Source organism: Tursiops truncatus, chromosome 10, assembly GCF_011762595.2.
Source record: "Tursiops truncatus isolate mTurTru1 chromosome 10, mTurTru1.mat.Y, whole genome shotgun sequence".
In the NCBI taxonomy this organism is placed as follows: domain Eukaryota; kingdom Metazoa; phylum Chordata; class Mammalia; order Artiodactyla; family Delphinidae; genus Tursiops; species Tursiops truncatus.
Genome location: NC_047043.1, coordinates 45,553,001 through 45,566,884, shown reverse-complemented (window position 1 = coordinate 45,566,884; position 13,884 = coordinate 45,553,001). Strand labels below are relative to the sequence as shown.

Genomic DNA, 13,884 nt, shown 5'->3' with positions numbered 1-13,884 from the left:
CTTTGTGTTACCATGAGGCTTACAGAAGATATCTTATTGATTAAACAGTCCATTGTAAGCTGGTAGCAACTTAACTTCGACTGGCTATAAAAGCTTTACTCTTTTAGCTGCTGGTCAGCTCTGGTCTAGTTGCTCCCAGGTCTGCAGGGCCTGAGGCCAGGTTCTAACCTGTCAGTGACCTTCATACTGGACTGGCTGAGAGGCAAGGCAGAAGTTAATCAGGATACAATCCAGCAGCTCCTGGAGGAGAATGACTAGCTGTATCATGATACTAGCTGTATCATGATCTGCTGTATCATGGGGTATCAGAACAAGAGTCTGGTGAATGAGTGTGTCCAGTACCAGTGTGTCTTACACAGAAACCTCATTTATTTGGCTACCATCACAGATACCAATCTAACCAGTGCTTCAAAAGCAATGGAATAATCTTCCAGTTGGCTGTTATGAGGAGTAATTGAATGTAATCTATTTCCTATGAAATGGGAACAAGATCTTTACCAACTCAACTGCTTAGAACATGAATGGAATATCTGTGGTTCTCAGTGTAAATATTTATTTTAATAATTAAGTGGATTCCCTCAAGTAAGTTGACTCCAGGTGTCCTCCTTCCTGAAATAAGTGTGTTTGGATAGCAAAGACATCACAGACATCCTCAAGTCTACCTTTTTAGTTTCAACCTGAAGAGGAAACTGAGCAAGTATTGAGCAAGCCTCTTGACTGACACTCTCAAATGGACATGTAACTGTACTCCATTCTACCAGTTTGTGGTTGTAGACCCCCAGACTGCTCTTTTCAGGTTGCTTTGGCTTGCCTTTCCACAAAATAAAAAAACTTCACCCTTTTCACTCTGGCCCCCCTTTTTTTGATGTCTTATTTACCTCTTTTATATTGTGTATTCATTAACACATTATGGTTGCTATAATAATTTTGAATACTATTTTCTTTTGACCTTATACTACAGTTAAGTGGCCATTGTATTACAGATTTAGAGTTTTCTACATCTGACTGTATGTTTAATTTTGCCTGTGTGTTATAAACTTTCTTATATTTTCATGTTGCTTGCATCATTCAATTTTAGCATGTTTTGCAGGCAGGTCTAATGGTGATGAACTCCCTTGGCTTTTGTTTATCTAGAAAAGATTTTATTTCTCCTTCATATCTGAAGGATAATTTAGTGAAATAGTGTATTCTTGGCTGGTAAATTTTTTTCTTTATTTCTGTACTTTGAATATGTTATTCCTCTTTCTCCAGGCCTGTAGGGTTTCTGTTGAGAAATCCACTGACAGCCTAATGGGGGCTCCTTTGTAGGTTACAAGTTTTTTTTAGTATTTTACATTTATCCTTGATTTTTGACAGTTTCATTATAACCTGTCTTGGAGAAGGTCTTTCTGCATTGAGATAATAGGGTGATCTACTGGCTTTGTAAATTAAGATGTCCAATTCTCCTCCCAGGTTTAGGAATTTAACAGGTATGATTTCTTTAAATACATTTTCTGTTCACTTCTCCATCTTTTCTCCTTCTGAAATCCCAATTATTCTAATGTTTTTAATTTTGATGAAATAATCATTTAGACTTTTTTATCCTTTTTCATTCTTTTTTCTTTTTTTCTCTTCTAACTGGATTATTTCAAAACCCCTGCCCTCTATTTCACTTATTCTTTCTACCCTTTGCTCCGCTTTACTTCAGATTCTCTTTATTACATATTTTACTTTATTCATTGAGTTCTTCAACTCCAGAATCTCTGGTTCTCTATTATGATTTCTATATCTTTGGGAAAATCTCATTTCAATCATGTATTTTTCCCCAAGATTTCATTGTACTGTCTTTCTGAGTTTTCTCATAGCTCATTGAGTTTCTACAAAACAGTTATTTTGAATTCTATCAGTGACATTACAAAGTTAGCATTTTTGAGTTTGGTTATTGGAGAAATATTATTTTCTCTTTGTGATGGCATGTTTACTTAATTTTAAACATTCTTCATAGTTTTGTGCTGCTACTTTCACATCTGAAGTAGCTGACCCCCTCTTAAATCTTTGCTTATTGCCTTCAGATGGGGTATTCTATTTGGTGGTGTCTTTATTATATGGGGTTGTACTGTATTATATAGGGTGTTGGTACACCCTTTCTACTATACTTTTTCTCTCTTTTGGCAGGATCCTTAAGTTTTTATGTCTTCTCTCGTTCTTACAAGTCACCAGGCAGGCTACTGCGGACCTCTCTTATGTTTCAGAAGATGGTTTCTCCCTTGCCCACAGACCATGGTCTGTTTCCGGTTGCACTCTCTGTCTATAGGAGGTCTTTTGCTCCTGCACTCAGGAAGGTACACTAAGAGCCAGCAGCCGAATAGGGGGAAGGGCAGGGTTAGCCATCTGAGACTTGCCTACAGACCTGTGGAGTAGGTGGGGTGGTACCAGGCATGGTACTCCCAGAGGCTCATGGGTGGATGTCTTGCTGAGTACAGTCAGCAGGAAGCAAGTCCCTTATCTGCCTCTTTCCAGATCTCCTCCCTCCCCCCTGTCATGGAGGTCCCACCTCAATACTCTTGGTGCTGCTGGAAGGAAGTGGTTTTCTCCAGCTGTGTCCTGAACACTGCAATAGCCAGGCAATCACTGACTGCTCTCCTTTTCCTCTGCCGGAGAGGTCAGTGCTGCTAGAGAGCAGTCCAGTGCAGTTACCCTGGGTGAAGGCAGCACTGGGAACATTTCTCTTACTACTGCCTCCCCTGTGACCAAACTCACATTTTATTTCCTCCACTGGTGTGCTAGAATCTCCTCTAAGGAAGGCTGATTTCTGCAAATTCTCAATCATGTGTGAGTATCTGCCCAGGTCAGCACTCTCCAGGTTTTCTTTTCCCCAATCTGGATGAGAGGGCTTTGGACATGTTCACTCTCTCCCCTGGTTCCACACTTTGTACTGAGGTCTGTCTGCTTATTACTGGATGCATAGGTGAGTGAGACTCCTCCCAGGTCCCTTGGCGTATATATGGTGCTAGATCCCACAACACCCACAAGGACACTTTTGTTTGTGGGTGGATATCTATTTTGTTGTTTAAAAAAGGGAGATAAAAAGGAAGAATGTCTAACATTACCATGATGCTAATATCATTCTCCAGAGTGGTCATTCTGACGCATCCCTATCACATTATTACAAGCCTATGTGCACAGATCATTTTGCATACGAGTAGAAACATACAAATGCAGAAACAAAGATCCCTGTACAATGTGAAATATTTCATCTTTATGTTTTCGAGCATGAAGGTGCTTAATCTATTCTCTTACTACCAAAACAGCAAAGAAGATACAAGGCCACATTTTGTACCAGTGAAATGTACCAGCCATGTAATATCATTAGAAAAGAGTGATTAGTTATGTTTAGTTTGGTCAGAGAGTAGTATAGTTAGTCCATAAGTATAAAACATAAATGTTTTTTCAGTATGAATGCATTTTATATTGTCTGTTACAGTAATCTTAAAAACATTACAGAACTTTATGATATTAGAATGAGTTCTAAATTGTAAATTTTACAGTTCTTCTACTTGGTACCGCAATCATGATAAAAGCAAATAATTATCTTTTCTTTCTTATTATGTTAATGTCTTGGGTAATGAAGCATTTTAGCTTATTTAATATTTAAAAGATAAAATTGGAAACTATACTTTTATGGTTTTCAGTTATTATTCTGTAGTTTTATCTTAAACAAAAATCTCTATACATTTTGAAGTATTATATACCTGCAGTGTATAGAGACATATACTAATGTATGTATAAGACCAAAAAAAAGGTATTCAATATATTTGTTTAAGTAAATAGTCAATAGTTATAATGTTAAACTGTTAAAATTCACTGAAAATGAATAGAAGGATGAATTGACGATGAAGACTGATACCTTACTCTCAATTTTTGTGGAATGTTTGAAGCCATCAAAAATAGAGTCAAAGGACAAAGTGGACAACTAACCTGTACTTGAAACGTTTTCTATGAGACTTGGTATTCTTTTACTGGACTTTGCAGCATCAGTCATGAATTATGGTACAGTAAGTTTTTAACACTACAGTATTTTGTTCCCAAAGTATCTTTTCCAAGACACTATACATTTTTTTTAAAAAGCATTAAATAAGCAGTCGGAGATATAAGGAGTCATAGATATAAGCTATAGAAATGTTCCTTTTTCCTTTCTTTTCAACATTTTGAATATCTTGAGGGCTTTTCATTGCAGATTCCCACTGCTCTAACCTAAAAAAAAATACTTTTATTTCTAAGCTTACTAAGTATTTTTCTTTTTCGTGGTTCATGGTTTTGTGAATAATGTATATATTAAATAAGATAATCAAGAGAGAGTACTATCATTACGACACCTTAAAGAAAAAAAGCAATGACTTAGAATTTCTAAGATGAAATCACACTTTTTTTTTTTTTTTTGTGGTACGCGGGCCTCTCACTGCTGTAGCCTCTCCCATTGCTGAGCACAGGCTCCGGACACACAGGCCCAGTGGCCACGGCCCACGGGCCCAGCCGCTCCGCGGCACGTGGGACCCTCCCAGACCGGGGCACGAACCCGTGTCCCCTGCATCGTCAGGCGGACTCTCAATCACTGCACCACCAGAGAAGCCCAAATCAAACATGTTTTAAGGCACATAATCACAAAACCTCTTTTGGTTGATTATCTTTCCATTAATTCCCTTCCAGTTAGAGTTTCTCAAATAAATCTCTTGACATATAAATCCAAAGTGTTCATCAGCACTACTATGATTCTATTTCTTTATACTTTTATATCCATTCAGGCATGGAATGTACTAATATAATGTTAGAAGGAAAAAATAGTTGAATAGGCAGTAAAGATGGTTTTAGTATATAATCCTTATTTTGTTCATCCCTCTACCTCCATCTCCTTCTCTTTTCAACACTTTATAATTCCATTGTGGCTCAATACTATTATGAAAATGTTATTTATGAGTGTTGATTATTGCCTGTGGAAGTTATAAAGTAGTAAGTTATGTGTATTAATCAAAATATATGAGTATCTATGTTATGTGTGTGCCAATATATACACACACATCTCTAAGTAATAAGATTTCCTTTATAATATACCTATAAGAACGACGGCAAAAGGGCATTTTTAATATCCTGAACTCAAGTTCGGAATTGTGCTGATGCTGCTTGGACTTGTGCTAAAGAACTAGGACAAGTTCTTTATCCTAAGTCTCTAAGTTCTTTATCCTTTGAGATAAGAAACAGAGTTCTTGGTCCCTGATTAACCTTGGCATAAACCTTTTACAAAGGGAATGATTAAGAGGTTAATTTAATGTTTTTTTTATTCAAATCCTATTCAGATGAACTGCACACAACTACATATTGTATTGTTAGAATAGAAAGTCAAGTGATCTTGTCTAAAAATATGTTTTAAAGGCAGTTTCTCTCACCATTAACACAAGGAACTTCAGTAAGGTGATCACAACTCTTTCTTCCCACTGGGCCTTTTCTCCCCAGTTCCTTCCCCATGAGCAGCAAAGTAAATGCTACCTGTGTCTCAGAATCCTTATGTTCAAAATTAACCTGGTTCTACACTAGACAGTTATGGAATAGTAGTGTAGGCTGTACTGCATTCCCCTCCTTTAACATTAGTTTTAATTGGAAAAAATCTTACTCTGATGTGCTGATTTCAGGACCCTCATGATTCTGGACCTTTCTCAACTTAACAACTGGATCTACTAATTTCTTCAGATATGGGGCCCATCCTGGCTGTAGGTAGGGGACAGAGCTTTCATGTGTCCACCCTTGTTGCTGACCTAGGCACCTCTGTCCCATATCCTGGTATGGAAGTTCATTTTTTAAATTGTTCACCCATAGGATTAGGACACCATCTTTTTCTTGCCAGTCCCTCACACTTGGACAGCACTCCTGCTTCTAAACACCTGTGACTATGGTCCTGTTTCCTGATGCAGATTGCTTTCATGGATATCTAAATATCATGAGCTCCTAGATTCTGTTGCCATAGCACACTCAACTGCCTGTTAGGACATCCTGGGTTCATGTGCTGGATTTCCTTCATGTCAACTACTTGTCTGCAGGAGTACATCTATTTAATAATTTAATAATTTCAAAGCATGTTTGCTCTACCAGGACATTTCCTGGGGATGATAGGCATTTGTTTTATCCTTAAGGAGTCCAAATGCTACTTGGAGAACAAAATATGTTAAAAGTAGATGGTCCTAAAAGAATACAAGTGTTCCCGAATTAAGATGGGATAGAAGAAAGGAGGAAATGGCAGCAGAGCTTGCTAGAGGAGGTGACCGCACTTATGTAGACGATTAATGATTGAGTATTATTTAAAACAATGTCCAGTGGAATTATATCTGCCTCCATGTTTCTCTACTTACACTGATAATTCAGAGAAATTATATCTGATAAAGAAAGAACACCAATGAGCAGCTCTTTAGTCTTATTCAATTTGTCTGCATTTCAGCCGAAATTGATTTAAGGTGTCACTGCTCCCCCTCTTCTCTTGGTGATGATAACTGTGATGACAACAATGGTGATGATGATGAGTGTTCGTATATTCCAAGAAGTTTGCTAAACAGCTTTATAGCCTTGCATACCAGATCCCATTTGGTCCTTGTAGTGGGTAGGATTTTAAGATGGCCCCTGATTCCTGGCTGCTGGTGTACACACAACTTCTCCTAATATTCAATCAAACACTAATCTCGGTACTGCCATGAAGGGATTTTGCAGCTGTAATTAAGGTTTCAAATCAGCTGACCTTAAGATAGGGGTATTATTCAGGTGGGACTGAATTAATCATATGAGTCCTTTTTAAATCTGATCACAGACACAGGAAGCCAGAGAGATCCAAAGCATGAAGAGGATTCACTGCTGGCTTTGAGGAGCCACATGGTAAGGAAGTGGGTGGCCTCCAGGATCTGAGAGTGATTCCTGGATGACCATCAGCAAGGAATCAAGGACCTCAGACTCTATTCAACTGAGAAACTAAATTCTTCCATGACCACAGGAGCTTGAAATAGGACTCTGAACTCCAAATGACATCAGGGCCTGGCTGATACCATGGTTTTAGAATTGTGAGACTCTGAACAAAAAACATAATTGAGCCCATCCAGGCTTCTGACCTACAGAACTGTGAGATAAGAAATGGGTATTGTTTGTTTGTTTTTATTTTTTATTAGGGTATAGTTGTTTTACAATTTTGTGATAGTTTCTACTGTACAGAGAAGTAAAGTAGAGTTCTCTGTGCTCTACAGCAGGTTCTTATTAGTTATCTATTTTACACATATTAGTGTATGTATGTCAATCCCAATCTCCCAATTCATTCCACCCCCTTTTTCTCACCTTGGTGTCCATATATTTGTTCTCTACATCTTTGTCTCTATTTCTGCCTTGCAAACAGGTTCACCTGTACCATTTTTCTAGATTCCACATATATGCATTAATATGATATTTGATTTTCTCTTTCTGACTTACTTCATTCTGTATGACAATCTCTAGGTCCACACGTACAATCCATGTCTCTACAAATGACCCAATTTCATTCCTTTTTATGGCTGAGTAATATTCCATTGTATATATGTACCACATCTTCTTTATGCATTCATCTGTTGATGCACATTTTGTTTGCTTCCATGACCTGGCTTTTGTAAATAGTGCTGCAAAGATACATGCACCACAATGTCCATTGGATATTGTTTTGAGGTACTAAGTTTGTCATGCAAAAATAGAAAACAGATACAATTGTCCTAACCAATAAATTAGTAGCATCATCTTACTCATTTTAAGGTGAGAAAAGTGAAATTTTAGGACTTTACCTGTTTTGCTCATATTTACCATGTATCAGTATGGCTGATAATGCAAAACACAGAACTACAATATTGTGAAGATAATACTTTCAAATTATACTAGTTTTATTTTGATGTTATGACTAAGAATTTTTGCCTGCTAAATATATGCACAAGAAATTACAATCTTTTCACCCTAAGTCTAGTTACAAACATGGACAAAGAAGTCTGAAATGACTTTTATGTCCTTAAGTGCAGAAGCAATATTTAGAAAATGCTCCAAATTTTATTTAAGGTGAGGAAATGTCCTTTCTTCAGCATTTAATCTATAATTTTACACATTTTTCCAGGTACAGTTTGTAGCCACAGGATTCAGGAAGATCTTTCTCCTTAACTAAGGCCTGGATGGGTCATGGAAGAGAAGCCTAAAGAGAGCTACGTTCATGCCTTCACCCTCTCCCATCTTGGAATGGCAGAAGAATGAGGAACAGATGGCAGGATGAATTATGTGTGTGTGTGTGTGTGTGTGTGTGTGTGTGTGTGTGTGTGTGTATGAGAAAGCGAGCAACTGAGAGAGAGAAATGGCAGAGACAGAAAGTTATGGCTCTCCACATCATGATAAAGAGCACATGTAGGTCTTCCCTGGTGGCACAGTGGTTGAGAGTCTGCCTGCTGATGCAGGGTATGTGGGTTCGTGCCCCGGTCTGGGAAGATCCCACATGCCATGGAGCGGCCGGGCTTGTGAGCCATGGCCGCTGAGCCTGCGCTTCTGGAGCCTGTGCTCTGCAACGGGAGAGGCAACAACAGTGAGAGGTCTGCATACCGAAAAAAAAAAAAAAAGCACATGTAAAGATTTAAGACAATTATCTCAAAAACATATAAGGGTAAAAAGGGAAATTAGAAGGATTTCTTGGTTTAAACTCTTTTGACTACAACACTGATTATTTAAATCCTGACTTTGTTTTCACAAATTTAAAATATATTTTTTGAATTATGGACTGAATCATGCTTCCCTGCTTCCACCTCCTCCTCCTCCTCCTCCTCATTCTTTAGTTGTTCTATACAATGGGAACTGAGAACAAAACAATTTGTCAATTGTTTGCAGACACAAAGACAAAATTCTTTTACAGGTAGTCCTGTTGCCTATGGAAACGATATTTATTAAGAAGCATAAGAATCAAGGTCGGGGGTACCTTCAAGATGGTAGAGGAGTAAGACATGGAGATCACCTTCCTCCACACAAATACATCAGAAATACATCTACATGTGGAACAACTCTTACAGAACACCTACTGAACGTTGGCAGAAGACTTCCCAAAGGCAAGACACTCCCCACGTACATGGGTAAGGCAAAAGAAAAAACAGAAACAAAAGAATAAGAATGGGACCTGCACATCTGGGAGGGAGCTATGAAGGAGGAAAAGTTTCCACACACTAGGAAGCCCCGTCACTGGAGGAGACAGGGGGTTGCGGGGGGTGGGGGGAGCTTCAGAGCCATGGAGGAGAGTGCAGCAACAGGGGTGCACAGGGCAAAGCAGGAAGATTCCTGCACAGAGGATCAGTGTTGACCAGCACTCACCAGCCTGAGATGCTTGTCTGATTACCCACTGGGGCAGGTGGGGGTTAGGAGCTGAGGCTCAAGCTTCTTCGGAGGACAGATCCCAAGGAGAAGACTGGGGTTGGCTGTGTGACCACAGCCTGAAGGGGGTTAGTGCACCAAGCTAGCTGGGAAGGAGTCCGGAAAATGTCTGGAACTGCCTAAGAAGCAAGAGACCATTGTTTCAGGGTGCACGAGGAGAGGGGATTCAGAACACTGCCTAAACGAACTCCAGAGACGGGTACAGGTGGCTATAAGCATGGACACCAAAGACGGGCATGAGATGCTAAGGCTGCTGCACCAAGGACACTGTGTGCAAGCACAGGTCACTATCTACACCTCCCCTCCCAGGAGGCTGTGCAGCCCATCACTGCCAGGGTCCTGTGATCCAGGGACAACTTCCCCAGGAGAATACACGGCACGCCTCAGGCTGTTGCAAAATCATGCTGGTTTCTGCCGCCACAAGCTTGCCCTGCATTCCAATTATAACTGCCACACCCTTCCTTCCCCCTGGCCTGAGTGAGCCAGAGCCCCTTAATCAGCTGCTACTTTAACCCCATCCTCTATGGGTGGGAAAACTCCAGTGACCTACACACACAGGTGGGACCAAATCCAAAACTGAACCCCAGGAGCTGTGTGAACAAAGAAGAGAAAGGGAAATTTCTCTCAGCAGCCTCAGGAGCAGCGGATTAAAGCTCCACAATCAACTTGATGTACCATGTATCTGTGGAATACATGAATACACAATGAATCATCACAAAATTGAGGTGCTGGTCTTTGGGAGCAACTGTAGACTTGGGGTTTACTTTCTGCATTTAATTTGTTTCTAGTTTTATGTTTATCTTAGTTTAGTATTTAGAGCTTATTATCATTGGTAGGTTTGTTTATTGATTTGGTTGCTCTCTTCCTTTATTTAAGAAAAATATATATCTTTTTCCTTTTTCTCTTTTGGTGAGTGTGTATATGTATGGTTCTTTGTGTGATTTTGTCTATATAGACTTGCTTTTACCATTTGAACTAGTATTCTGTCTGTCCTTTTTTTTTCTGATATAGTTTTTAGTGCTTGTTATCATTAGTGGATTTGTTTTCTTGTTTGGTTGCTCTCTTCTTTTTTTAATGTTTAATAATATTTTATAAATTTTTTATTTTAATAATTTTATTTTTTCTTTCTTTCCTTCTTTTTTTTCTCCCTTTTCTTCAGAGCCATGGGGCTGACAGGGTCTTGCTGATCCGACAGGGTGTCAGGCCTGAGCCTCTGAGGTAGGAGAGCCGAGTTCAGTACATTGGCCCACCAGAGACCTACCAGCCCCACATAATGTCAAACGGTGAAAGCTCTCCCAGAGATCTCTATCTCAATGCTAAGACCCAGCACCACTCAATGAACAGCAAGCTACAGTGCTGGACACCCTATGCCAAACAAATAACAAGACAGGAACACAACCCCACCCATTAACAGAGAGGCTGCCTAAAATCATATTAACTTCACAGACACCCCAAAACACACCACCGACGTGGTCCTGTCCACCAGAAAGACAAGATCCAGCCTCAACCACCAGAACTCAGGCACAAGTCCCCTCCCTTTTCTTCAGATCTGTGTGGTTGACAGGGTCATTGTGCTCCAGCCAGGTGTCAGACATGAGCCTCTGAGGTGGGAGAGCCAAGTTCAGGACATTGGTCCAACAGAGACCACCTGGCCCCATGTAATATCAAGTGGTGAAAGCTCTCCCAGAGATCTCCATCTCAATGCTAAGACCCAGCAGCACTCAATGTCCAGCAAGCTACAGTGCTGGACACACTATGCCAAACAAATAGCAAGACGGGAACACAACCCCACCTATTAACAGAGAGGCTGCCTAAAATCATAATAAGTTCACAGATATCCCAAAACACACCACTGGACACGGTCCTGCTCACAAAAAGAAAAGATCCAGCCTCAACCACCAGAACACAGGCACAAGTCCCCTCCACCAGGAAGCCTACACAATACACTGAAACAACCTTCCCCACTGTGGGCAGACACCAAAAACAATGGTGACTATGAACTTGCAGACTGCAAAAAGGAGATCACATACACAGTAAGTTAAACAAAATGAGAAGACAAAGAAACACGCAGCAGATGAAGGAGCAAGGTAAGAACCCACCAGACCAAACAAGTAAACAGTAAATAGGCAGTCTACCTGAAAATGAATTAAGAGTAATGATAGTAAACACAATTTAAAATCTTGGAAATAGAATGGAAAAAATAAAAGAAACATTTAAGAAGAACTAAAGAGCAAAAAACAAACATGATGAACAACACAATAAATGAAATTAAAAACTCTGTAGAAGGAATCAATAGCAGAATAACTGAAGCAGAAGAATGGAAAAGTGATCTGGAAGATAAAATAGTGGAATTAACTACCGCAGATCAGAAAAAAGAAAAAGGAATTTAAAGAATTAAGGACAGTCTCAGAGACTTCTGGGACAACATTAAACACACCAACATTCGAATTATAGGGGTCCCTGAATAAGAATAGAAAAAGAAAGTGTCAGAGAATATTTGAAGAGATTATAGTTGAAAACTTCCCTAATATGGGAAAGGAAATAGTTAATCAAGCCCAGGAAGAACAGAGAGTCCCATACAGGATAAATCCAAGGAGAAACACACCAATACACATATTAATCAAACTATCAAAAATTAAATACAAAGAAAAATAGTAAAAGCAGCAAGGAAAAGGCAACAAATAACAAAAAATGGAATTCTGATAAGTTTAACAGCTGATTTTTCAGCAGAAACACTGCAAGCCAGAAGGGAGTGGCAGGACGTATTTAAAGTGGATGAAAGAGAAAAACCTACAACCAAGATTACTCTACCCAGCAAGAATCTCATTCAGATCGATGGAGAAATTAAAATCTTTACAGAGAAGCGAAAGCTAAGAGAATTCAGCACCATCAAAGAAGCTTTACAACAAATCCTAAAGGAACTTCTGTAGGCAGGAAACACAAAAGAAGGAAAAGACCTACAATAACAAACCCAGAACAATTAGGAAAATGGTAATAGGAACACACATATCAATAACTGCCTTAAATGTAAATGGATTAAATGCTCCAACCAAAAGACACAGACTGGCTGAATGGATACAAAAACAAGACCCGTATATATGCTGTCTACAAGAGACCCACTTCAGACCTAAGGACACATACAGACTAAAAGTGAGGGGATGGAAAAAGTTATTCCATGCAAATGGAAATCAAAAGAAAGCTGGAGTAGCAATTCTCATATCAGACAAAATAGACTTTAAAAAAAGGAACATTACAAGAGACAAAGAAGGATACTACATAATGATCAAGGGATGAACCCAAGAAGAAGATATAACAATTGTAAATATTTATGCATGCAACATGGAGCACCTCAATACATAAGGCAAATGCTAACAGCAAAAAAAGGGAAAATTGACAGTAACACAAACATAGTAGGGTTATTCAACACTCATTTACACCAATGGACAGATCATTCAAACAGAAAAGAAAAAAGGAAACACAAGGTTTAAATGACACATTAGAACAGATAGACTTAATTGATATTTATAAGACATTCTATCCAAAAACAGCAGAATACACTTTCTTCTCAAATGCTCATAGAACATCCTCCAGGATAGATCATATCTAGGGTCACAAATCAAGCCTTGGTAAATTTAAGAAAATTGAAATTGTATTGGGTATCTTTTCCGAACACAATGCTGTGGGACCAGATATCAAATACAGGATAAAATCTGTAAAAAATACAAACACATGGAGGCTAAACACTACACTACTAAACAACCAAGAGATCACTGAAGAATTCAGAGGAAATAAAAAAATCCATAGAAACACATGACAATGAAAACACGACGACCCAAAACCTAAGGAATGCAGCAAAAACCGTTCTAAGAGGGAAGCTTATAGCAATACATTCCTACCTCAAGAAACAAGAAACATCTCAAGTAAACAACCTAGCTTTACACCTAAAGCAATTAGAGAAAGAAGAACAACCCCCCCCAAAAAAATTAGCAGAAAGAAAGAAATCATAAAGTTCAGATCAGAAATAAATGATAAAAAATGAAGGAAACAATAACAAAGATCAATAAAACGAAAAGCTGGTCCTTTGAGAAGTTACCAAATTGATAAACCATTATCCAGACACATCAAGAAAAAAAGGGAACAGACTCAAATCACCAGAATTACAAATGAAAAAGGAGAAGTAACAACTTACACTGCAAAAATACAAAGGATCATGAGAGATGACTACAAGCAACTATATGCCAATAAAATAGACAACGTGGAAGAAATGGACAAATTCTTAGAAAAGCACAACGTTCCTCGACTGAAACAGGAAGAAATAGAAAATATAAACAGACAAATCACAAGCACTGAAATTGAAACTGTGATTTAAAATCTTCCAACAAACAAAAACCCAGGGCCAGATGGCTTCACAGGCGAATTCTATCAAACATTTAGAGAAGAGCTAACACCTATCCTTCTCAA

General features: G+C 38.8%; 1 protein-coding gene and 1 pseudogene across 1 annotated transcript in view; one reads left to right on the top strand and one right to left on the bottom strand.

The window, feature by feature from the left end:
* LOC101323092 (SS18-like protein 2 pseudogene) overlaps nt 1-426 on the top strand; it is a 71,762-nt pseudogene extending 71,336 nt beyond the window's left edge.
* The window catches only part of KHDRBS2 (KH RNA binding domain containing, signal transduction associated 2), a 689,475-nt gene that overhangs the window by 163,126 nt on the left and 512,465 nt on the right, over nt 1-13,884 (bottom strand). The gene's annotated exons all lie outside the window — the stretch shown is intronic.